At 30.9% G+C, this 27,369-nt stretch overlaps 1 long non-coding RNA gene across 1 annotated transcript; it reads right to left on the minus strand.

The window, feature by feature from the left end:
* Positions 1-190: 190 nt before the first annotated feature.
* Positions 191-2,484, minus strand: LOC132753631 (uncharacterized). Its single transcript, XR_009628985.1, has 3 exons — positions 2,394-2,484; positions 967-1,067; positions 191-309 (listed from the first exon to the last, which is right to left on the minus strand). It is a non-coding gene; the product is annotated as an uncharacterized LOC132753631 (long non-coding RNA).
* Positions 2,485-27,369: the final 24,885 nt, after the last annotated feature.

Raw genomic sequence — 27,369 nt, forward strand, 5'->3', positions numbered from 1 at the left:
CCGCTCAAATACCGTTCAAATGCGTAATCATCGGACACCAACGCAAAAAAATAAGAATACTTCCTTAATACTAGACAATCGTTTTCATCAAAGGAAAATAAGACTTCTAATTTTCATTTTGGGAATACTTTTTCTCATATTTATCATAATTCATTTTTACACATTCAGGATTATAATCGACAATTCTTTAGGATAAGCAATTCAATAACTTACACTCCTGACAATACTGACCTTCTGCTAGACCTTTACAATCACATTTACCAGGAGCCACACACTCCCCAACGGATCCACAGTTCGGTTTACATATTGCTGAAAAAACGATTACAGGGTTTATAATGGCAAATTGTTTAGAGAGTAAATTCTTTGTTCTGACAGTGGAACGGTACCAGCATTCTGGCTCTTCCTAAAACCAGTCAAGATGTTTCTTTAACGTTAAGTCTAATCTGTAATTAATTTAAATCGGGAACGATCCTCCGCCTATGCACGCGCACACACGCACTCGCGCGCACACCAACACACAAGCACTGGCACGAGCACGCATACATAGAGACACATGCATATATTCAGTTGCCAAAGAAGTAGATGTTTGCTTCGATTTTAAATGAAAATCTTGGGATTGGTCATATAAACCCGTAAAAGCTGTAGAAATTAAGTACAGTTAAAACTTGGAATGAAATATAAATGATGTAACCTCCTTCTTGATGATAAAATTAGCATCCTAACGGGCTTTTATTACTTGAAGAATAAAATGATACTGGAGTTATAATCTATGAATTAAGCGATACTCCATCGATGAGGCATGAAACGTACAAAGATTTTTTAAAGATAATATGTTATATATTTACTTTGATTGGCTATCTTATTACGTGCAGTTATATAAATAGTTGCTAAAAATAATTTAGAAGAAATAAAAACTAAATCCAACTTGAAACTTTTAATGAGTAGATGACTTATAATTATACTCACGGATGCTACAGTTGTAGTCTCCATTGTGAGTCCAGCCTGTTGTACACCTTAATTTAGTCACATGTCTATTACATGTGACAATTCTCCACGGATCGCAATACCTGTAAATGAACCTTGTAAAACTGAAGTAAACTCTTTAAATAAGCTTGCCCTTTACACGGTGAGCAGAAATACTAACATTTACGTTAGAGAGACGTCTACAAGTAGGTTATAAATATGGTGAGTATGCTATTATCATCATTTTTATAAACTGACTAAATTTTAGATTTCTTTGATTGCTGCGGCAATCTGTCATCACTCTCTCCGTAACAGGTGTCATAACATATTTGAATGACATACAAATGATGTAACCTCCTTCTTGGTGAAAGATTTAGCATCCTAACGAACTTTTCTTACTTGAAGAATAAAACGATAAGTGAAAACTACAAATGGAGTTTTAAGATCCTGTAACTAATTTTTTATGGTTTCATATTATAAATATATGCTCATAATGAAGATTTATCATTATTGTAAGTTCCAAAACGCATATTTTGTAAAGATGTTACCGAATTGGCATTTCATGTTAATAAAGGGAGGTAATCAGAAATTTATTTTCTGTCAAGTCCAAGTCAAAATGTTCAATAAGAAATTAATGCATATAATTTAATGACTATATATAATGTGGGCAAACATTTGCATTACATATTTTACATAGTCTTCGATGTTCAAAAATTGTTTCAAAAGCATAATATTATACATATATAAAGGTTCACTTAAGTGTGGTAACAAACTTTATTTCAACATACAGGATCTCCAATCTATTAACTAAGCCATACTCGATACGGCATGAAACTGAGTTTTTTTTAAAGATAATATGATATATATTTACGTTGATTTGCTAACTAATTACCTGCAGTTATATAAAAGTCCGCCTAAATGGTTGGTAAAAATAATTTAGAAGGAAAAAAACTAAATCCAACTTGACACTTTTAATGAGTAGATGAGTACATTTAATGCTACAGTTGTAGTCTCCATTGTGAGACCAGCCTGCTGAACACTTTAATTTAGTCACAAGATTATTACATGTGAACATTTTCCACATGCCGCAATACCTGTAAAAAACCTGTAAAACTAAAGTAAACTCTTTAAATAAGCTTGCTCTTTACACGGTGAGCAGAAATACCAACATTTACGTTAGAGAGACGTCTACAGATAGGTTATATGTTATTATTATTATCATTATAATAAACTTACTAAATTTTAGATTTCTTTGATTTGTACGGCAATCGGTCATCACTCTCGCCGTAACAGGTGTCATAACATATTTGTAGATCTGGTATATACATATATATGTGCTGGTATATACATATATATGTGCATGTATATCTGTATATACCTGTACAAAGTAAACAATGTAATTAATTAATACAAATGTATAAGGTTTTTACCATCGATACTGGGCAATACATTTTCTACATGTTTCTGCCTTCCATACTTTATAAGATTCTGTGTTGCTGTAAGTTAAGAACGAAAAAAAAAACTTTTTTTTTTGCATATCATACTAAATCAAAATACTGATAGCAATAAAATCAAAATATTGTATTTATTACCTGAACCATTAAACCTGCGTATATATTATCAACATTTATTTCTCTACTAGAATTTTACAAAAAGCTTCATAACAAAGTCTCTGGTCAAGGTAAAATATTAAACCTATTAATTTGTTGAATGTATTATATATTGTGTACGAGACTATTGAGTACAGAGCTTTCAGTCATTTTGATCCCTATCAGACTTGACAATATTAGAATTTTAAAAGTGTCTCAAACTTTGTTAAACGTGTTTTGATTTTTTTTACACATATTTGGTAATAAATAATTAAATTCAAACATTTGTCACTTCAGTATGCTCCTGTCTTCGTTTAAGTAATAAGACAAGTCCCTGGAAATGTATTATTTAATTGTAAACTCCTCTCTATATTTCATGCCACATGCTTTATATGATTTTCATTATCATTTTTCCGCCTTTTATAAGTATATCTGCTTCATGATGATTTAGAATACAAGTCAGATATTCTTTAAGTTCTAATTTTCTAAGATCTTCTTGAAATTATTTAGATTTAAATAAAAGCAACCATCTTTCGTCACCATCAAACTCTAATGATAAGTGTTTAAACTATTACTCTAAGAAAAAGATAAAAGTACTTTTAATGTAAAAACGAAGATTATCATAAAATTGTCTTAAATGTATGGCTTGTCGTGTGCAAAATTTTGCACGTGGCGTCTGAATATATCGTTATATTATGCGTTCCACTTAAAATAAATGCTTAAAACTAGTATACATGTACTTTCAGTTCCGGCAATTCTTACGATGACAGGAAATCTTTATGGCCATTTCTATAAAATTTAATGGGTTTCAATTGTTCAATTAAATAAAATTATAAGAAATTACCTGCCAATTATTTCTTCCAATGACATAGCTTGCAAATTATCAGCCTTAGCGTTTATAGCTTCTTGACACATAGAAAGTTGCAGAATTTATTATACATATCACCCAAGCTTTTATACAGATAATCTGCATGGAAAATTGTTATATATTGAGAAATAAAAAAAGATAAAAATAAAGATAAAAAGATAAAAATAAAGCTGAACATTGAACATTATAATATTGTATGTTAGTACAATGCCAAATAAATATCTTATTCAAATCCTCAAAGTAAAAAAAGGATTGCATCAACAATATAAGATTAAAAATCAGAAATATGAGAATTCGTAACAAAAGGCCTCCGAACTATGTATCTGTTTTACAGGTTTTTAAGTGAATTTCTGAAACAAAATATACATATGACATATGTGATTGGCATTTTATTTGATTGTAACTTCAAGTTCAAGAGGGGCAATGCTTGACTTTTAAGTTTTTAAATAACAAAACCCACAATGATACTAAGTGTTAATAAAAAACTGGTGACCTTATAGTATTTGACAAAAAAGTAACGATACTTTTCACATTTTTGTTTCAATAATATGTTACATAAAATAAAATGTTTTCGTTCACTTCTTCTAAATTTGCCACGCAGAAACACCATCAAATCAAGAAAGTTTTATATCCTGTCCAAGACTGTAACTACCGGAAGTAAAATGTCAAATGTACAACAATTATACTTTTGTTTCATATAAGTGCTTTACATTTTCTCTTTTACTGTTATAATTGCAAACTTAATTGCAAGTACTTAGACAGTTCCGTCAGTTTTTGTACCGAACGGAAACAGATTTACTGTATAAATGACAGGACAAAAGATTTTTCCTATTGATAATCACACAAACTGTATTACTATTGTATGACTAATGGACATAAGTGGCAACTTTAATGGTCAAAAACTACTACTCAATGGTAAAGAATACTTTTTTTTATAGAGCTTTATAAATAAGGTACAGAATTATTGAATTAATGTCTGCTAGGTAATACTCAATCTCCAGTGGTAAATTATACCGATAACACAGCTATAGATATTTATCTGCAGTACAAAAGGGGTAGTATAAATAAGAGTTGTTATATTTTCTGGTCCTTCGGGATTTGATGCCCAGCACTATTAAGTGTTGAGAATTGAGTACGCTCAAGCCGGTGCTAGGGGTCGTGAGGGATGTTGCACTTATTCATTATCCCTCATGTACAGACTCAATCAAACCGAGTCTGCAATTCTTATGTTATTTTGTTGTGATTAATGCTTCCGAGGAATCACTTTGTTTCCAGAATTTATTACATGTAAAACAATCATTATTGAACATTTAATATTGTAATATTTACTGGTGGTAATGTTTTAATTGCTTTTATAAATATTTCTTGTAACGTAAATACTTTTATTGCATTTCAATCAAACAGTACAAATATATTGATAATTATAGCTTAAGATTTATAATATTAACCAAACGCACATACATTGAGAGTCTTATTAGATGCAAATCTGAAAATTCGGGGATGAGAGAATGATCTGAAAATTTGCACACACGTTATCAATCCAGACCTACATCAATAAGTACATAAATCTCGAAAAAAGAATTCTGGTCCGTCATTTTGTAAAAATCTCAGTGGAGTCTTCTCAAATGACAAACATAATATCAATAATATCCCTTACCACTATTATATGAATTTGTTTATTGTATTAAATTTCATTATAGCTTACTACTAGGGTGATATATTAAAGGTTATATATTTAACACGCCTATAACAATCGACACAAAAACATTTCCTAGGATGTTTTCAATGAGATTGAATTATTGGTTGATCTTAAACATTAACCGGGATACGGATGTCCAGAAGGGGGACATACAGGAGGATTATCTAGGAGTATAACGGATTATGTAACTTTATATACATACTTGGAACAAAATCAAAGTGACTGACTCTTGTTTTCTAAAATATGAAATTAAAATACAAAAGATGGAGCTAATTAACCAAAAGTTGATTCCTCAGTGTACGTTCACTTACACAGTAAAAATGTCAAAAGTAGTTGTGTCAAAAACAAAGTCATTATACATTGTTAAGAATAATACTGATTTTATAGGACTCTTACACAAATGTAAAAAGCTTTGGCTAGGGGCTTGTTCAATATAGGTTTGACAGCTTTGTACTCATTCAAAAGAATTCAGTATTATACTCAAAAATGTCCTCCACAATGTATGATAACCCAATAATATTGTACTCCACTAAGATGTAAGCCACTTGTGTCATGATATTGTATCTGTAAATAAAGATGTTAAAATTATCTGAGACATCACTTGTCATAGGCAATCTATAAATATAATTTAAAAAACATAGTAGAAAATACATTTTGTCCCTTTTAATACTACTATCCTAACAACCAGTTACATTCATAAACTGTATGAACTGTTTGCATCTCTGCTTTGACGATTGCTCATATGTCATGATATACGAGACAAGTACGATTCAAATCTCCATTAAGTGCTTGATTCTTTTCTGCAACTCCATTTGTAGTCAATGTTTTAAAAACACAATCTAGCAGATTCTCAGACAATAGGTTAAACTAGAAAGAAATTCAAAAAAGTTTGACGGCTTTTGTGAAAAGTACAATCATATAAGAGGTTTACTTGCCAGGAAAAAAATCTTTATCAGAACTTTATCTGCCAAGACACAAAATGCACTTGATGAATAATTGGTATCCCATTGAGAATAAGGAGCCAGATTATCTAGAACAAACAAAACGAAAGTTTCTTTTAAAATTTCAGCAACAAAGTTGCAATTATTTACGCTCTAAATATTGACTTTTTAAAAGAATACACATATTTTGCTAGAATTTGTCATACTCGAGCGGTCTTGAAACAGTTTAATAAAGTATCAGCTTAGCTATTTTGCTATGGATTTTTCTAAGCACATTAAGATACCTCAGAGATTTTACACCGACAGCTGATGCCTTTATGATAAATAAAAGTTTCCAATTATCACATATTCACTTGCTTACGAAAACAATACGAAACAAACTTTCACACAATATCTAATTAGTAAATGATATGTCCAATTACGTTTATCCTTGCATATGATCACATTCACAAAGGCAGGTGATTCCTTTTATGACAGATAAAAGTTTGAAATTCCTTAAAACAATTATTACCAATCAACATGCTTACGTAACCAAAACGAATGAAACTTTGAGCATATTACTAAAGATATTCTTAGGTTAATATTTATCAAATTAGAAATCTGTCATTTGAAAGCATGTAAGAATTTTAAAAACAAATCATGTTTATCCATACAGTCAAATAAAAAATCTGTCATTTAAAAGGATGTAAGAATTTTAAAAACAAAAATGTTTATCCATGCGTTTAATGATATTAAACAATAGTGAAAAACAGAATCTCTAAAGAGAGCCCGACACGATGAAATTGAAAAATGTTGCAGGCTCAATTTGTTTTATTCTGTTTATGAACGGTACTGAAAAGTGCATGTTACCGTCCGCACCCTCCCTCTAGCACCGGCTTAAGCGGAACAATAAAGTACTTGAATTTTATCATATGAGAGTATACATTTTTAAAAACAAATATAAGTCGAGACAAGTCATACTATAATCATAAAAGAATTCTACAAAGATAGAAAATCTAAATATATAACTGGATGTATGAATTATTACATAAATTTATAAATTATTTGTTTACTTTAACTGCATACAATCGAAATTCTTGTAATATGTTTTTCAAAGTAAGTGATATCTTGAATATTATGTACATGTAAATCTGTTTTTTTTAATCTAACGTACACTGACATAGCAGAAAATAAGTTAGATATTTCAAAACAAGAAACAAAAAAAGGAAATAAACATGTAAATAAGCATATACTTGCAAGCATCTGCTATCAAAACAACATCTTAGAAAATGTATTTAAGAACCCTTTTGTGGTCAAAAAGCTTTCAAAGCATAAATTTAACAATATAAGTTATTATTGTGAAAGAAACAACAGGGAGCGAGAATCGTCTGAAAGTTTACATTTTTAATTCAGATCAAGATCAAATTTTATACCAATTTTATCGTCATGTTAAAAAGCTTAACTGGAAGAACGTTAATATAAATTAATATTGCACATAATGTATAGTAAACATTTACATTTCTTCCTGCTATAATGTTATAAACTACTCTAAACGTTAAATAATAATTATATTAATATATCAACATCTATTACACTGAATTACTTTCTTCACTTTGATATAAGAGTTAACTGTGTATTCCAATAAATGTGAATCTTTTGGCTTATTGTGTGCATGTCTGATATAATACTTAATTTGAATCGGGATGCATTTGTCTAAATTAAATATGCAAACATAACCTACAAAATGTAACAGTTTCATCGGTTGTCAACGATCATGTATCTGTTGTTCCTTCTAACGTGATACAAGTTTAAAATTGTAGATGGGTTATTTAATTAAGGTCTAAAATTACTTTAAGCATGTCTGTTTATATTGCTAAAAATCAAATTTGCTACTGTTGCATGGCATTATAATTCCAAGAGAATTATACTTTAGAATTAGGTTTTGAAAAACTAAATTGATAGACTAGGTAAGGGTTAACCTCCCCCTGTTTTGATACAAATGAACTTATATGCTCGTGTATCTATGAAAATAATGTCGGTTAATCATTTAAATGTGAACTGTGAAATGACTGCTAATATCCAATAGTTTTTTAGATTATCTTCATTTTTGGACTTTCTTTTACTCATGGCTGTAAAATATGCCCGATTTTAATATAAACTGTCGAAAATATAGACAGCACATTGGATAGAATTAAATACGTTATATAATTATGTTTTTGTTGTTTTTCTTTTCTTAACAATATATTGTGGTGTAACAATGTCTAAGTAGTAAATTAAATTAAACGATATACTTAGGTGTCCCAATTGCAATGTAGCAGATGTCGGTTTATGGTTAGTGTTGTTACGACTTCAGTGTTTTCCATATTTATTTGGTTTTAAAAATCACATATTTTCCTTCATTTAATATATAGCATTTATGTTCCCAGACAATAAAAATGTATCGTGATTTATGGATGTGAGACTACAGTAACGATATCAGTTAAATTAATATTTACCTATTCAAAGACATCCTTTGTCGCATTTTTATGATAAGATTTTTTGGTATATAATATGTTAAATAAAAATAAACATTTTTCTTCGCTTCCGATACTTAGTCTTTTTCAGAAACAATATAGAATAGGAAATGTAAATATAATAAATACAAATGACAAATAACTATATACTAAACGGAACTTGACGTGAAATGGGAAATAAAATATTTTTCAAATAAGAACAGAATGCAAAATTTCTAATATTTATAATAAAAATAACTTGATATGAGAAAAAAATAAAATACGTTAACCTGCTTAATAATATACTTCAAGTTATAAATTGTTCAAAACTTTTGCATTCTTAATATTTGAAGGTATGGTGTTAAGCTTGTAAATTCAGTTTCATTCTTTTAGTTCTTTATCTAATTTATTGGTGAAATAATTGTTTGCAGTAAATGTACCTAATTTTCCAAGACTCATCTTTCATTTCTAACCTGTTCCGAACAATTTGCGACACTTTTTCCTGGGAAATTAAAAAAAGCTAGCAAAACAAAATAATCATTTTTATAAACTTCTAGACGGGAACAGAGTCACAAGTAAAATCTCAAAAGACCATTCAGCCTGACACAAATGTCACTCAATATTTGAGTAAAACGAGAACCACATTTCGACATAAAATAAGCAATAATTTTAGAATAAGATAAAACTCTCAAAAAGGAAAATAGGAAAATGGAATGGTGATTAATTGTAACAAACTAGAACTATAGGATTCTAACAACACCATATTGTTGAGTATAACTAAATAAAGTTTACTACCTTGTATGCATTGGTCTATTATGGCTACATTTACATAAGTTTCTAAAATATTAATAAAAGCAAACAATAAAAAGGTATATTTGAATCATAATATAAAATAGAGAAAATAAGAATCCCTAAAGAAAGCCCAACACGGCAAAATTGAAAATGTTGCAGGCTCGGTTTCATTGAGCCTGTTCATGGACGGTACTGTATAGTGCAAACTACAGTCCACGCCCCCTAGCACCGGCTTAAGCAGAATTCAACATTTAAACATGAAATGGTAAATTTAAATAACGGTAAATAAAGTAATGTTTGTAAAAAAATGTTGCTGAAATTCTAAATGATTTAGTATGTTCATTTGATGAATAGTTTTATTTTGTTCTAGAATATTTGTCTGCTATATAAATTTATGAATTATCAGATTTTGTAACAACATCCATAAATAATTATTTGTGATATGTTGTTATATTTAGTAATAAATATTGTTTTATGTTCTTTTATAGACTTGTATGTTTTGTTTAAATGAAAATCATTTAGTTGTAAATAAAATGAGACAGAAAAGTAGATGATTGTAAAGAAACATGTAAAATTTATCGAACTCTTTAATAATTTAACAGATATCAATTTGGTTGAAAACTATAAAAGATGCATGAAACACTCTAATTTTCCTGTGTTTTCAAAGAATGAGTTTAAATGAATCATTTCAAAGACAGTTTTATATTTAATACTGCTATCACTTTATCAAATTTTATCAACCAAATTGAGGTATTCAACTCTGTTTCCATTAATGTAACCATTTCATCCAGACAGGGTTTTCTGATTCCCCTTTTATTAAAACGATTAAAATTTTTAATCTTGAATTTTAAATTTTACTTCAAGCAAGAAGTATTTTTAATACGTTTAAATCTACAACTTTTTTAAAAAAACGTGAACATTTAGGCGATTTGGGTTTTTTTACCAAAAAATTAAAAATTACATGTTTTTAAGTTTTAATATTTTTTTTTTTTTTTTGGGAATAATTTTTGGGGAAAAAGTAAAAAAATTTCATGGTTTTTTAATAAAGATAAAAAAATACACAATATTTTTAAACACTTTTGTTTGACTAATTATTTTTTGTGCATCAATTTAAATTTATTGTTGATATGATTATTTCTGCACGTATTTAATACTTCTAATTTAATTTCTTTACTTATATATTATTATTAATTCTTAACCATTTTGTGTTTGGTGATTTTATTTTTTGCATTGTAAGGGAAACGCAAAAAAATGAAACGTATAGATACTTGCAAATGATATAGTGATGATTATGATTTTTTGTAGGAAAATACAAATGTTTAAGTTTTTTTCAGCGAAATAATCACTAAAATTCTCCAACTAATATTAAATCTCTCATAAATATCAATGTTAAACTAATGAAAACAAATAGTAATTTAACAAATGTCGAGTGTTACAGGACCAGTACACGACATGAAATAAGCATTTATGCTAAAAAATATTTATCACAATACCCGTTCGTAGGAAAACAGGATGCCATTTTTATTTCTGTCAATTTTTCAATTCGCTCAATGTGTTAAACTGCTCAGCACATTCAGTTTCCATCATAAACGATATTAATAAACTTTATAATTATTAGTAATTGTCTTAGCGTAAACATTTTTTTAAAATCTGTTTTGCTTTTTGGTATGGTTTTCCTATAGTTTTTTATATAATCAAAACCTAAAAATAATTGAATGTCTTGGAAAATCACATGGCTTTTACACTGATTTTTCAATTATGAGAATTGCCTGCAAAAGTTTATCAATTACTAGTCTGAAATGACAAACATAGCTCGTCATTTTTTATGGCGGTAGATTTGTTTCCGACAATAATATATAGTTTATACAGGTGTTGAAATCAAAACATAATTATTTTGTTGTAGAAATGGTATAACAGATTTTTTTTGAAGAAGACGAAAAGTCGAAAGCTTAGAAAAACCATTCCTTTTAAAATAAAAAGATTTGTATGAAAATGATATCAAAATAAAAATAAAGTTTTTAAAAAATAAAGTTTTTGTAATACGATTCAAGAGATAAAAATATATCCGGAAATCGACGTTGAATTCCATATCATGTTTACAGTTTTTCGTTCTAATTAATTAAAGTAATAGAATAATTGACAACAACACATGTTCACTATTGAGTAAAGAAATGGATGAAATACATTTATTAAAAACAGTCCATTAAAGTATACGGCATTGAGAAAAACAGAATCAATAGAATATTTCAACATAATCATAAGTATCATAAGTATTTAAGTTAATTTGAAAAGAAAAATAAAACAATTTGGAGGCTTTCAAACCTGTTTCAGTTGAGGTGTTTTTTAATGTTCTTAAGAAAATACGTATTCAAATTCTTTACAGCCATAAAATGCAGTATCAGCGTTTTATGGAATGCAATATCTATCATTTCTTTTTATACTGTAGGCGTTATTGTAGGCTGTTTCAAAGAGTTTCCTTGTTTACATAGCAAAAGTCTCATAAGAAAATCTATTTTAAAGCATGAAATGATCAAGAGTGCAACTTAACAATGTGTTTCATATTTGTCTCATTTATATCAATTATTGTATATATGGTAATAAGTGAACTAAATGTATCATCTAGTATATCTATACTAGAAAATTGATTTTAAAAAACAATGCATTTATTAAGATAGTATCTTATAACCAGTTCCCATTCATCATAATGGTAATACGAAACGAATCTTGTTCCAATTATCTTCTTTCTTTGACATCATTACGTATTTAATTATAAACATATTTATTTTGATAACGGAAACAGTATCTCTTACTAAAGATATATTTATAATTTTCAACAAAAACCGGAGTCATGTAATATGCACAAACGTAGTCGTTACATTGTCTTTATTGACTACACGACCCTGCGATATTTAATTGGTACATGTTACACATTTATGGTGATCAATCATTGGTAAAAATGGATATGATGTGCAAGAAGAACACAAATTCTATATATGTGTTTATTTTTTTATATTTATTTACTAAGTATTTTTTTATATTTAATACTCGTCTTTAATACGCAAGAGGATTATTTTGAATTTAATCAATGATTATTCAAAGATTTAGAAAATAAAAGATTATCTGCATGGTATGTATATTTCTGTTTTATATACATCGGTGTATTAATTCTTGAAAAGAATGAGCAATATTAAAAAATTAATACAAAATATAATTGTATATACTTTATTTTGATGGTAATATTTTTCTTGTAAGCCCTCTTTCTACAAAATGAATTAGTTATAGATAAATAACATTGCTATGTTTGATGAAACGTTACACTTTAGAATCATTATCACTAATTGCATTACAAGAACGAAAAACACCGGAAACATTTTTTTGTATTTTTTAGCTTAATTGCGACAAAGAAATTGACGTCGATTTTAACGTTATGATGGAATGCACGACAAAACTAATTTCTGGACGTTTGCAAACATTGCAAATACCAATTCATTGAAGTTCGTTAAAGTTTATCAAAACTGTCTTACTGCATCTCTTTTCTCGTATATCTATTTCACTTTGAATTTGAATGTTGTATTTAAAACAATTGATAGGATTTGTATTTGCCCTTTAGTTGTTGTTATTTTTGTTGTTTTTTGTTTGTTATTTTTCGTAGTCCAATGAAACGTTTCGATGGAATATTTTACGACGATTTATATCAAAACAGCAACATTAAAAAACAACAACAACAATAACAACGTTATAATGGAATATGCGACATCCTAAGGCCACTTGTCCTTCACCGCCGTGGCTTTACGTCTCGTCGGAAGCATTGGATTTCTTCATGTAAGAGTAGCTAACAAAACTTGAATTAACTTTCGATTACCTTTTTCTCGCTCGTTTGATGATAATGATGATGATGTTGATGATGATGATGATGATGATGTTTTTGTTTTATTATGTGAACATCATTAATGGCAAATTCGGCACAATTAACATTGGACCAGTGTGTCTGACGAAAAATTATTAAATAAAATTTTATGTGTTTTTGTTGTTAATGTTTCATTTTGTTTTGTTATAATATATTTGGTAAATGATAATTTTGGTAATAACGTTATTTGTGCATTTCAAATTTATAACAAAACCTTTACTTAGAAAGGAATCTGACGAACCGTATTTTGACTAGCAGAAATATGTATTTTTATATAGGATTTTACTTACAAAGGCAATAGAAAAGGACAAAAGTGACAGTTTCGTGCTAAAAATATCGCCTATAATTAACATTTTAACGTGTCTTGGGAAAATCATAAACATTCATAAAAAAATAAATTGACTTAGACAAATTCAGTTTTCACAGATGCCAGAAAATGAGACAAATATAAAAATTATCCCGAAAAAAATAAGTAACACGGTAAAGCAAACAAGCAACTTTTCGTGTTGTAATATAATATGAACATACATGTATCATAAATTTAAGTCACGATTTTTTCAGTAGATATTGTTTACGTCTAGAAATTTGAAAATTTGAATTTATTGAAGTAAACAGCATCATAAGAGAACCTTTGGTTACCATTGTAAGATAAAATGAGCCTATGACTGAATTAATGCAATGACATTATCTTTTAATATTAACGAAAAAACCTAGATACGGTTTGTCATTTACACATTGGGTTCAGACAACAACAACAACAAAAAAAAACGCTTATTGAAGTGAACAATAGGTAGTTTTGTCGTTTTTGTGGTTACATATGATATAGAATAAAAGTTTTCAATTAAGATAGTGCATTACTTTATACAAATTTTGATTTGTTTTTAAATTAATATTTTGCATGCCTGTTATGAATTAATGATAGTCTTTACTATGCCTGGTGTTATATGCCAATAACACATATTTTGTCGAGTTATCAAACACTTTTCAATAATTATGAAAATGTTACAACAAAGACTCATTAACTATAATTACAGCGGATTAAGGGTTACTTCGATTAATTTGAGATTCATTTCAATGACTTACTTTTTCTTCAATATTTTAGCAAAATAGAAATTGAATAATTCAAAGAGAAACTATCAGTATCAAGTCCTTATAACCGATAGAAACAAGAACATATTCACTCTGTAAATCTCCATGTTATTTAAGTAACAGAATATTTCAGAGAAATCCGTAACAAAAGAGAAATTAATTGCGACAAATCTAATTTTCACAGAAACGCTACACATGGGAATAAGTTTAAATAACATCCCGTTGTAATAAATTATAAAGAAAGAAAACCTTTCTTGACAGATATATGTCACACGATAGTTAATTAAATTAAAACAATGTCAGCTTTAAATATGCTTTTAGGATTCCATAACTAGTATCTTAGATTACACTTTAATTATAGACAAGTTAGACTATGTATGGTGGTAAAACATAACTGACACGAAATAATAGTACCGGGAGTGATGGATCAAACCGATTAAAAATTAATAGACTTATAATTCCAATACAGAAATTGGTGGAATTGCAATATGTGATACGAGATATTTCCGGCATACACCTCAACAGTTAATTTTGTAAATTTTCCTGATAAGTCAGACAAAATAGGTGCTGTTCGATTATATTTTTATATTTTTTAATATGTTTATAATTGTACAAATTTGTCAATTTATTTCTTCCTGGAGCACATCTGTTTCCTGACAGAAAATGAAAATTTTAAAGTGATCTTTATTATGGGGAATTAAGAAATTCTGGTTTTATACCAAAATTGTTTCTTTATTAAAGTATATACATATGCTGACCAAAGACGAAATGCGTGTTAGTTTACATTATAAAAAAAAATCATAGTACTTAGTCAACTTTAGCATTTCCTTATTAATTGTAAAACAATGTTCTCATAATATGTTCTTAAGGTGTTTCGAAACTTTTATGATCGAATTAATATCTTTAAATGAAATTATATTACTATTCAAAAATACTTAAAACTTTTCTTTTTCTATAAAACATTTTGAATCTGGTACTGCAAAGCTACCAAACAAATCGATTAAAACACCAACAAGCAAACAAAATACAAATCCTACGAAATGCATATTCGTAGTGAAGCAGTTCATGATATTTAAGGATATTACGTGCCTGTTTGTTCCTGAAATAATAAGGCATCTGAGGTCTTCCTCCACCAGTATAAATGGAAAGAAGCAATATTATCTATACTATGTTGGTGAAACGTTAAACCCAACAAATACAAAAATGATAAAATAGCTAAGTCTGTTCGTTTTACAAATATTGGTGTACATATAATACATATTCATATAATACTATTCATCCCTATAGCCATTAAGTTTTTCATGGAACACAGTAGAATCTAACTAATGAAAAAATAAACATACAGTTACGGAGAGTGTTCAAATATGAATGCATCTAAGCACGTAAAATTTGAATTTATTGATTTTCTGGAACCAAATAATATTTGATGAAAAACACATTTCATTTTGTCAATTAACAATATATTTCATCAAAGATGTCTTACACACTGCGCTAAAGAGACAACGGTAATATAAGTATTTTTATAGCATACTCCGATATTATATAAATAACACATGGATTTGTGGGTAACAGTAAAAATATCATCCCGAGGAAAATACTGTTACCCGAGGCGTAGCCGAGGGTAACAGTATTTTTACGAGGGATGATATTTTTACTGTTACTCACAAACCCATGTGTTATTTATTTTATTACCCCGAACAAAAATACTGTGATGATCTGAAATTGTCAACTGAATCTAACTGTAACAAAAATAAACCAAGAGTAACAATATCTAAACTGTCCTTACCTTTTAAGTTTTAAGTGTACTTTAGGCCTACTTGAGAAGTTTTCTTTTTCTTTTATTCTTTAAGCAAGTGATGATATCTACAAATCATAAACATACAATAAGCTAGGTTTTGTTTAGAAACAAAACACTAACCCATTTACACGGTTATGATCTGTGAAATCTGATCCTTCTGTTTCCAGAATATTCTTAGCATGGTTTTTGACAAAATAACGATGATATCCTATGTATGTCCACCATATCTGTAACGTTTCACTGATTAAAATTGTAAAATAATCCTTTGTTGCATGCTTAAATCGTCTGCATGTTCCAGTTTGACACATAATTATTTACATTGCAATGACTTCCGTTGAAAACGGATGTTCACTTTTTGACTATTCAACAAAAAGATATTTTATACGCGAAAAGCACACCAGGTTGCAAACAACTAAATTTTATGAGTGTCATAGTGACTCCAGAGGAGAAATTGATGTCCTATCGGGGTTTAACGTTGAAAATAAGAATGAATCGAGAGAAAAATGGCGGCCATTTTATTTAATTTTATTTAGGAAATAGACCACGTGACCTCTTAAAAAATACTGTTACCTATGTAACAGTACAAAATTCTTAGTCACGTGGTACACTTGCATTAACAGTAAAAATAACTCCCAGAGGCCTATGGGAAATTAGCATTATGAAAAAAGTGAGGGGTAATAATAAACAATGTTTAGAGAGCTATAATCACAGCGCTTAACAGTGAACTGATTTTAATGAAAAACCGCCGATAGATTAACCAGAGAAGATATTGATGGTTTTCAGAGACTACAGGTTTACAAAGATGATGTTTAGCTTTCTTAAATCGTCTTTATTTCAATTATCACATAAACCTAGGCGCAGGAATATAATAAAGCCATCACATACACGTACCGCTCCATAGTATAATTTATTCAATTCGTCCAATAAATCAGTATTAAATCAACACTCACTTAATATCATATATTTATTATACTGTGTAATTAACCACATGTTCAATTTTTCTGCTTAAGGAGTTTCTGGCGAGCCTGAGAAATGTTGCACTTTTCGAAGTTTTTTCGTGAAGGAACTTATTCAAACAGATTACGCGACATTCAGTATTTTTTTTATTTTCATTGCCCTCAAAGGATCTGTATTTTATTTATGTAAGTCTTCATATAAAAGTGCAGAAAAATTACATCTAAAACGATATTTTGTTTTAATGCGCTGTCATTTATGCAATTTCTAGGGATTAAAATATTAAGACTTGTGAAAATCCATCACGTCATTATTTAGTATTTTATTGCATCATAACACAGTTTGCATAAATCATTGAAAATGAAAGACAAAATAGAACTTTGTATAATTCTGTCATTTTGATCTCTGTAAGACTTGGACAATATTAGAATTATAAATCAAGCTCTGCCTAATAATAAAAGGCATGATAATAAATCAGATAAGAAAACACATATGTTACTTGCTCGACAATATTACCAAATAATTGCGTTCGCGAATTCATGTGACAAAATTTTGTCGTCTGCAATTTTTTTTTTTCTTTTTACTCTTTTTTCTTTTTTCTTTTTTGGAAATATTGTTCATTTGTTGTTCTCACACAAAGACATATGAGTTTGACCTTGCCATAATAAAGTTGTTTCTATTACTTCGACAACTCCATTTTCTGCACAAATGTAACGGAAATTTAGATGTGCACATTTTTTAAAGGAACGGCTGCAAGTTGTTGTGAAACAATAGTCACAGTGACGGCAATTATTCACCGATTATCATATGCCATGTCTTGGTAGAAAGCTAATACCCCCTGTGTTTAGAATATATGCCATTTATTGTAATCGAGCGTAAATGGCAGTCACAAAATGTATGTTATAAATGTTTGCGTTTTCGTGTGTATTTCAACGTAAATTTAGATGCGAACAGTTTTGCAAATGGTTGTGAAACAATGATCGCTGTCGCAGAAATGGTTCGCCGAAAATTATATGCTGTGTCTGGTATAACAGCTAAGATCTCCTGCTTTAAGATTGACTGCAATTCATTGCAATCGGGCAAAAATCATTGTCACAAAAAGTGAGCTATTTCGTGTGTATTTTTTAGTCTGAGTAGAATAATTGTTTCGGCAAAAAAAGCCAGTAATAGCCAAATACTAAATATGGCATTGAAATGTAAGTCCATTGGGATCACTGAGAAAGTCGGTTTATCGTAAAGTTTGTGGCTTAATGCACACGTCACGTTGTACGAGACGTTGTCCGGAAGGGAATTTTGAGCTCTGCGCTGCTGACATGCGTTTTCAAACTACAGGGAACCGTTATGCACGAATGTTCTCTAACTTCAAGAATAGGTCGAGTTCTAAGCATTTTGGTAGTAGATATGTATTTTACTTTGATATTGCATACAAACCAACTTGCGGATCAAACGAGAATGTAAGAGGATATGACACGCCAAAACCGTTGCGAACGTTTTGAAACAAACATCGGAAGTAGTAAATTTCGTAACAAAATGTGCATAACGAAATGTGTACGAATATTCAGAGTAGTTTTCTATCTTATAATCAATTCATACAGTTATAAAAAAATACAAATGAAAAGAAAATGTAAAACAAAAAAAAATCCGTCTCTTACAGAGAAATCAGAAACGTGCTATACTGTTTCATTTCATGAAATAAGAGCCCCGTTAGATGAACAGGGAAGTGTTTCTTGAAAAGGTCCAGTATACACACCCCCTACGCCCCATCCTACTGTTGATATATAAATGTACGAGATATTACAGCATTACGGTTTCCGCTGGTCATTTCTTCTCAGAAAGTAAATCCCCCTAACGTGCTACATTTTGCAGAAGATAGAAATAGAATCAGAGCGCAGCAGATGGTGACTTTTGTATCAGCGTCATTTGCCTTTTTATTGAGATGTCAACTGTTAAAGGGACGTAATGGTCATTTACGTTAGGTTCTGAATGACCATGGTCAACGGGAGATAAGTCAGTTTGCTTCCACTTTCTTTCTAATTTGTTATTCTTGTGTGAATGTATATAACAAAATGTTCAATGTTGATTCTTTTGGTGATTTGTCTGAGATATACTTCCTAACGTATCCATTATGACAGATATATTATGTTAGCAATGAATAACATTTTTATAGTATTGATTTTGACACGTTATGGGGATGGATCATATGTATTATTTTTATGATGATGATGATGATGATGATGATGATGATGATGATGATGATGATGATGATGATGATGATGATGATGATGATGATGATGATGATGATGATGATGATGGCGATGATGATGATGATGGCGATGATGATGACGACGACGACGACGATGACGATGATGATGATGATGATGATGATGATGATGATGATGATGATGATGATGAATTTACACAACTAATCATGAGTGACCTCTGCCTAATAATAAAAGGTATGATAATAAATCAGATAAGAAAACACATATGTTACTTGCTCGACAATATTACCAAATAATTGCGTTCGCGAATTCATGTGACAAAATTTTGTCGTCTGCAATTTTTTTTTTTTCTTTTTACTTTTTTTTTTTTTGGAAATATTGTTCATTTGTTGTTCTCACACAAAGACATATGAGTTTGGCCTTGCCATAATAAAGTTGTTTCTATTACTTCGACAACTCCATTTTCTGCACAAATGTAACGGAAATTTAGATGTGCACATTTTTTAAAGGAACGGCTGCAAGTTGTTGTGAAACAATAGTCACAGTGACGGCAATAATTCACCGATTATTATATGCCATGTCTTGGTAGAAAGCTAATACCCCCTGTGTTTAGAATATATGCCATTTATTGTAATCGAGCGTAAATGGCAGTCACAAAATGTATGTTATAAATGTTTGCGTTTTCGTGTGTATTTCAACGTAAATTTAGATGCGAACAGTTTTGCAAATGGTTGTGAAACAATGATCGCAGTCGCAGAAATGGTTCGCCGAGAATTATATGCTGTGTCTGGTATAACAGCTAAGATCTCCTGCTTTAAGATTGACTGCAATTCATTGCAATCGGACAAAAATCATTGTCACAAAAATGTGAGCTATTTCGTGTGTATTTTTTAGTCTGAGTAGAATAATTGTTTCGGCAAAAAAGCCAGTAATAGCCAAATACTAAATATGGCATTGAAATGTAAGTCCATTGGGATCACTGAGAAAGTCGGTTTATCGTAAAGTTTGTGGCTTAATGCACACGTCACGTTGTACGAGACGTTGTCCGGAAGGGAATTTTGAGCTCTGCGCTGCTGACATGCGTTTTCAAACTACAGGGAACCGTTATGCACGAATGTTCTCTAACTTCAAGAATAGGTCGAGTTCTAAGCATTTTGGTAGTAGATATGTATTTTACTTTGATATTGCATACAAACCACCTTGCGGATCAAACGAGAATGTAAGAGGATATGACACGCCAAAACCGTTGCGAACGTTTTGAAACAAACATCGGAAGTAGTAAATTTCGTAACGAAATGTGCATAACGAAATGTGTACGAATATTCAGAGTAGTTTTCTATCTTATAATCAATTCATACAGTTGATATAAAAAAAATACAAATGAAAAAAAAAATGTAAAAGAAACAAAAAAAACTCCGTCTCTTACAGAGAAATCAGAAACGTGCAATACTGTTTCATTTCATGAAATAAGAGCCCCGTTAAATGAACAGGGAAGTGTTTCTTGAAAAGGTCCAGTATACACACCCCCTACGCCCCATACTACTGTTGAAATATAAATGTACGAGATATTACAGCATTACGGTTTCCGCTGGTCATTTCTTCTCAGAAAGTAAATCCCCCTAACGTGCTACATTTTGCAGAAGATAGAAATAGAATCAGAGCGCAGCAGATGGTGACTTTTGTATCAGCGTCATTTGCCTTTTTATTGAGATGTCAACTGTTAAAGGGACGTAATGGTCATATACGTTAGGTTCTGAATGACCATGGTCAACGGGAGATAAGTCAGTTTGCTTCCACTTTCTTTCTAATTTGTTATTCTTGTGTGAATGTATAAAACAAAATGTTCAATGTTGATTCTTTTGGTCATTTGTCTGAGATATACTTCCTACCGTATCCATTATGACAGATATATTATGTTAGCAATGAATAACATTTTTATAGTATTGATTTTGACACGTTATGGGGATGGATCATATGTATTATTTTTATGATGATGATGATGATGATGATGATGATGATGATGATGATGATGATGATGATGATGATGATGATGATGATGATGATGATGATGATGATGATGACGATGACGATGACGATGATGATGATGATGATGATGATGATGACGATGATGACGATGATGATGATGATGATGATGATGATGATGATGATGATGATGATGATGATGATGATGATGATGATGATGATGAATTTACACAACTAATCATGAGTGACCTCTGCCTAATAATAAAAGGTATGATAATAAATCAGATAAGAAAACACATATGTTACTTGCTCGACAATATTACCAAATAATTGCGTTCGCGAATTCATGTGACAAAATTTTGTCGTTTTTTTTTTTTTTTTTTTTTTTTTTTTTTTTTTTTTTTTTTTGGAAATATTGTTCATTTGTTGTTCTCACACAAAGACATATGAGTTTGCCTTGCCATAATAAAGTTGTTTCTATTACTTCGACAACTCCATTTTCTGCACAAATGTAACGGAAATTTAGATGTGCACATTTTTTAAAGGAACGGCTGCAAGTTGTTGTGAAACAATAGTCACAGTGACGGCAATAATTCACCGATTATTATATGCCATGTCTTGGTAGAAAGCTAATACCCCCTGTGTTTAGAATATATGCCATTTATTGTAATCGAGCGTAAATGGCAGTCACAAAATGTATGTTATAAATGTTTGCGTTTTCGTGTGTATTTCAACGTAAATTTAGATGCGAACAGTTTTGCAAATGGTTGTGAAACAATGATCGCTGTCGCAGAAATGGTTCGCCGAAAATTATATGCTGTGTCTGGTATAACAGCTAAGATCTCCTGCTTTAAGATTGACTGCAATTCATTGCAATCGGGCAAAAATCATTGTCACAAAAAGTGAGCTATTTCGTGTGTATTTTTTAGTCTGAGTAGAATAATTGTTTCGGCAAAAAAGCCAGTAATAGCCAAATACTAAATATGGCATTGAAATGTAAGTCCATTGGGATCACTGAGAAAGTCGGTTTATCGTAAAGTTTGTGGCTTAATGCACACGTCACGTTGTACGAGACGTTGTCCGGAAGGGAATTTTGAGCTCTGCGCTGCTGACATGCGTTTTCAAACTACAGGGAACCGTTATGCACGAATGTTCTCTAACTTCAAGAATAGGTCGAGTTCTAAGCATTTTGGTAGTAGATATGTATTTTACTTTGATATTGCATACAAACCACCTTGCGGATCAAACGAGAATGTAAGAGGATATGACACGCCAAAACCGTTGCGAACGTTTTGAAGCAAACTTAAATATCGGAAGTAGTAAATTTCGTAACGAAATGTGCATAACGAAATGTGTACGAATATTCAGAGTAGTTTTCTATCTTATAATCAATTCATACAGTTGATATAAAAAAATACAAATGAAAAAAAAAATGTAAAAGAAACAAAAAAAACTCCGTCTCTTACAGAGAAATCAGAAACGTGCAATACTGTTTCATTTCATGAAATAAGAGCCCCGTTAAATGAACAGGGAAGTGTTTCTTGAAAAGGTCCAGTATACACACCCCCTACGCCCCATACTACTGTTGAAATATAAATGTACGAGATATTACAGCATTACGGTTTCCGCTGGTCATTTCTTCTCAGAAAGTAAATCCCCCTAACGTGCTACATTTTGCAGAAGATAGAAATAGAATCAGAGCGCAGCAGATGGTGACTTTTGTATCAGCGTCATTTGCCTTTTTATTGAGATGTCAACTGTTAAAGGGACGTAATGGTCATATACGTTAGGTTCTGAATGACCATGGTCAACGGGAGATAAGTCAGTTTGCTTCCACTTTCTTTCTAATTTGTTATTCTTGTGTGAATGTATAAAACAAAATGTTCAATGTTGATTCTTTTGGTCATTTGTCTGAGATATACTTCCTAACGTATCCATTATGACAGATATATTATGTTAGCAATGAATAACATTTTTATAGTATTGATTTTGACACGTTATGGGGATGGATCATATGTATTATTTTTATGATGATGATGATGATGATGATGATGATGATGATGGTGGTGGTGATGATGATGATGATGATGATGATGATGATGATGATGATGATGATGGTGATGGCGATGATGATGATGATGGCGATGATGATGACGACGACGACGACGATGATGATGATGATGATGACGATGATGATGATGATGATGATGATGAATTTACACAACTAATCATGAGTGACCTCTGCCTAATAATAAAATGTATGATAATAAATCAGATAAGAAAACACATATGTTACTTGCTCGACAATATTACCAAATAATTGCGTTCGCGAATTCATGTGACAAAATTTTGTCGTCTGCAATTTTTTTTTTTTTTTTTTTTTTTTTTTTTTTTTTTTTTTTTGGAAATATTGTTCATTTGTTGTTCTCACACAAAGACATATGAGTTTGGCCTTGCCATAATAAAGTTGTTTCTATTACTTCGACAACTCCATTTTCTGCACAAATGTAACGGAAATTTAGATGTGCACATTTTTTAAAGGAACGGCTGCAAGTTGTTGTGAAACAATAGTCACAGTGACGGCAATAATTCACCGATTATTATATGCCATGTCTTGGTAGAAAGCTAATACCCCCTGTGTTTAGAATATATGCCATTTATTGTAATCGAGCGTAAATGGCAGTCACAAAATGTATGTTATAAATGTTTGCGTTTTCGTGTGTATTTCAACGTAAATTTAGATGCGAACAGTTTTGCAAATGGTTGTGAAACAATGATCGCTGTCGCAGAAATGGTTCGCCGAAAATTATATGCTGTGTCTGGTATAACAGCTAAGATCTCCTGCTTTAAGATTGACTGCAATTCATTGCAATCGGGCAAAAATCATTGTCACAAAAAGTGAGCTATTTCGTGTGTATTTTTTAGTCTGAGTAGAATAATTGTTTCGGCAAAAAAGCCAGTAATAGCCAAATACTAAATATGGCATTGAAATGTAAGTCCATTGGGATCACTGAGAAAGTCGGTTTATCGTAAAGTTTGTGGCTTAATGCACACGTCACGTTGTACGAGACGTTTGTCCGGAAGGGAATTTTGAGCTCTGCGCTGCTGACATGCGTTTTCAAACTACAGGGAACCGTTATGCACGAATGTTCTCTAACTTCAAGAATAGGTCGAGTTCTAAGCATTTTGGTAGTAGATATGTATTTTACTTTGATATTGCATACAAACCAACTTGCGGATCAAACGAGAATGTAAGAGGATATGACACGCCAAACCCGTTGCGAACGTTTTGAAGCAAACTTAAATATCGGAAGTAGTAAATTTCGTAACGAAATGTGCATAACGAAATGTGTACGAATATTCAGAGTAGTTTTCTATCTTATAATCAATTCATACAGTTGATATACAAAAATACAAATGAAAAAAAAAATGTAAAAAAAAAACAACTCCGTCTCTTACAGAGAAATCAGAAACGTACTATACTGTTTCATTTCATGAAATAAGAGCCCCGTTAGATGAACAGGGAAGTGTTTCTTGAAAAGGTCCAGTATACACACCCCCTACGCCCCATACTACTGTTGATATATAAATGTACGAGATATTACAGCATTACGGTTTCCGCTGGTCATTTCTTCTCAGAAAGTAAATCCCCCTAACGTGCTACATTTTGCAGAAGATAGAAATAGAATCAGAGCGCAGCAGATGGTGACTTTTGTATCAGCGTCATTAGCCTTTTTATTGAGATGTCAACTGTTAAAGGGACGTAATGGTCATTTACGTTAAGTTCTGAATGACCATGGTCAACGGGAGATAAGTCAGTTTGCTTCCACTTTCTTTCTAATTTGTTATTCTTGTGTGAATGTATAAAACAAAATGTTCAATGTTGATTCTTTCGGTGATTTGTCTGAGATATACTTCCTAACGTATCCATTATGACAGATATATTATGTTAGCAATGAATAACAGTTTTATAGTATTGATTTTGAACACGTTATGGGGATGGATCATATGTATTTTTTTGATGATGATGATGATGATGATGATGATGATGATGATGATGATGATGAGATGATGATGATGATGATGATGATGATGATGATGATGATGATGATGATGATGATGATGATGATGATGATGATGATGACGATGATGATGATGATGCGATGATGATGACGACGAGACGATGATGATGATGATGATGATGATGATGATGATGATGATGATGATGATGATGAATTTACACAACTTATCATGAGTGACCTCTGCCTAATAATAAAATGTATGATAATAAATCAGATAAGAAAACACATATGTTACTTGCTCGACAATATTACCAAATAATTGCGTTCGCGAATTCATGTGACAAAATTTTGTCGTCTGCAATTTTTTTTTTTTTTTTTTTTTTTTTTTTTTTTTTTTTTTTGGAAATATTGTTCATTTGTTGTTCTCACACAAAGACATATGAGTTTGGCCTTGCCATAATAAAGTTGTTTCTATTACTTCGACAACTCCATTTTCTGCACAAATGTAACGGAAATTTAGATGTGCACATTTTTTAAAGGAACGGCTGCAAGTTGTTGTGAAACAATAGTCACAGTGACGGCAATAATTCACCGATTATTATATGCCATGTCTTGGTAGAAAGCTAATACCCCCTGTGTTTAGAATATATGCCATTTATTGTAATCGAGCGTAAATGGCAGTCACAAAATGTATGTTATAAATGTTTGCGTTTTCGTGTGTATTTCAACGTAAATTTAGATGCGAACAGTTTTGCAAATGGTTGTGAAACAATGATCGCTGTCGCAGAAATGGTTCGCCGAAAATTATATGCTGTGTCTGGTATAACAGCTAAGATCTCCTGCTTTAAGATTGACTGCAATTCATTTCAATCGGGCAAAAATCATTGTCACAAAAAGTGAGCTAATTCGTGTGTATTTTTTAGTCTGAGTAGAATAATTGTTTCGGCAAAAAAGCCAGTAATAGCCAAATATTAAATATGGCATTGAAATGTAAGTCCAGTGGGATCACTGAGAAAGTCGGTTTATCGTAAAGTTTGTGGCTTAATGCACACGTCACGTTGTACGAGACGTTGTCCGGAAGGGATTTTGAGCTCTGCGCTGCTGACATGCGTTTTCAAACTACAGGGAACCGTTATGCGCGAATGTGTTCTCTAACTTCAAGAATAGGTCGAGTTCTAAGCATTTTGGTAGTAGATATGTATTTTACTTTGATATTGCATACAAACCAACTTGCGGATCAAACGAGAATGTAAGAGGATATGACACGCCAAAACCGTTGCGAACGTTTTGAAACAAACATCGGAAGTAGTAAATTTCGTAACAAAATGTGCATAACGAAATGTGTACGAATATTCAGAGTAGTTTTCTATCTTATAATCAATTCATACAGTTATAAAAAATACAAATGAAAAAAAATGTAAAACAAAAAAAAATCCGTCTCTTACAGAGAAATCAGAAACGTGCTATACTGTTTCATTTCATGAAATAAGAGCCCCGTTAGATGAACAGGGAAGTGTTTCTTGAAAAGGTCCAGTATACACACCCCCTACGCCCCATCCTACTGTTGATATATAAATGTACGAGATATTACAGCATTACGGTTTCCGCTGGTCATTTCTTCTCAGAAAGTAAATCCCCCTTACGTGCTACATTTTGCAGAAGATAGAAATAGAATCAGAGCGCAGCAGATGGTGACTTTTGTATCAGCGTCATTTGCCTTTTTATTGAGATGTCAACTGTTAAAGGGACGTAATGGTCATTTACGTTAGGTTCTGAATGACCATGGTCAACGGGAGATAAGTCAGTTTGCTTCCACTTTCTTTCTAATTTGTTATTCTTGTGTGAATGTATAAAACAAAATGTTCAATGTTGATTCTTTTGGTGATTTGTCTGAGATATACTTCCTAACGTATCCATTATGACAGATATATTATGTTAGCAATGAATAACATTTTTATAGTATTGATTTTGACACGTTATGGGGATAGATCATATGTATTATTATTATGATGATGATGATGGTGATGATGATGATGATGATGATGATGATGATGATGATGATGATGGTGAT

Source organism: Ruditapes philippinarum, unplaced genomic scaffold, assembly GCF_026571515.1.
Source record: "Ruditapes philippinarum isolate M1 unplaced genomic scaffold, ASM2657151v2 ctg887_1_1_1_1, whole genome shotgun sequence".
NCBI classification, from domain to species: Eukaryota; Metazoa; Mollusca; class Bivalvia; order Venerida; family Veneridae; genus Ruditapes; species Ruditapes philippinarum.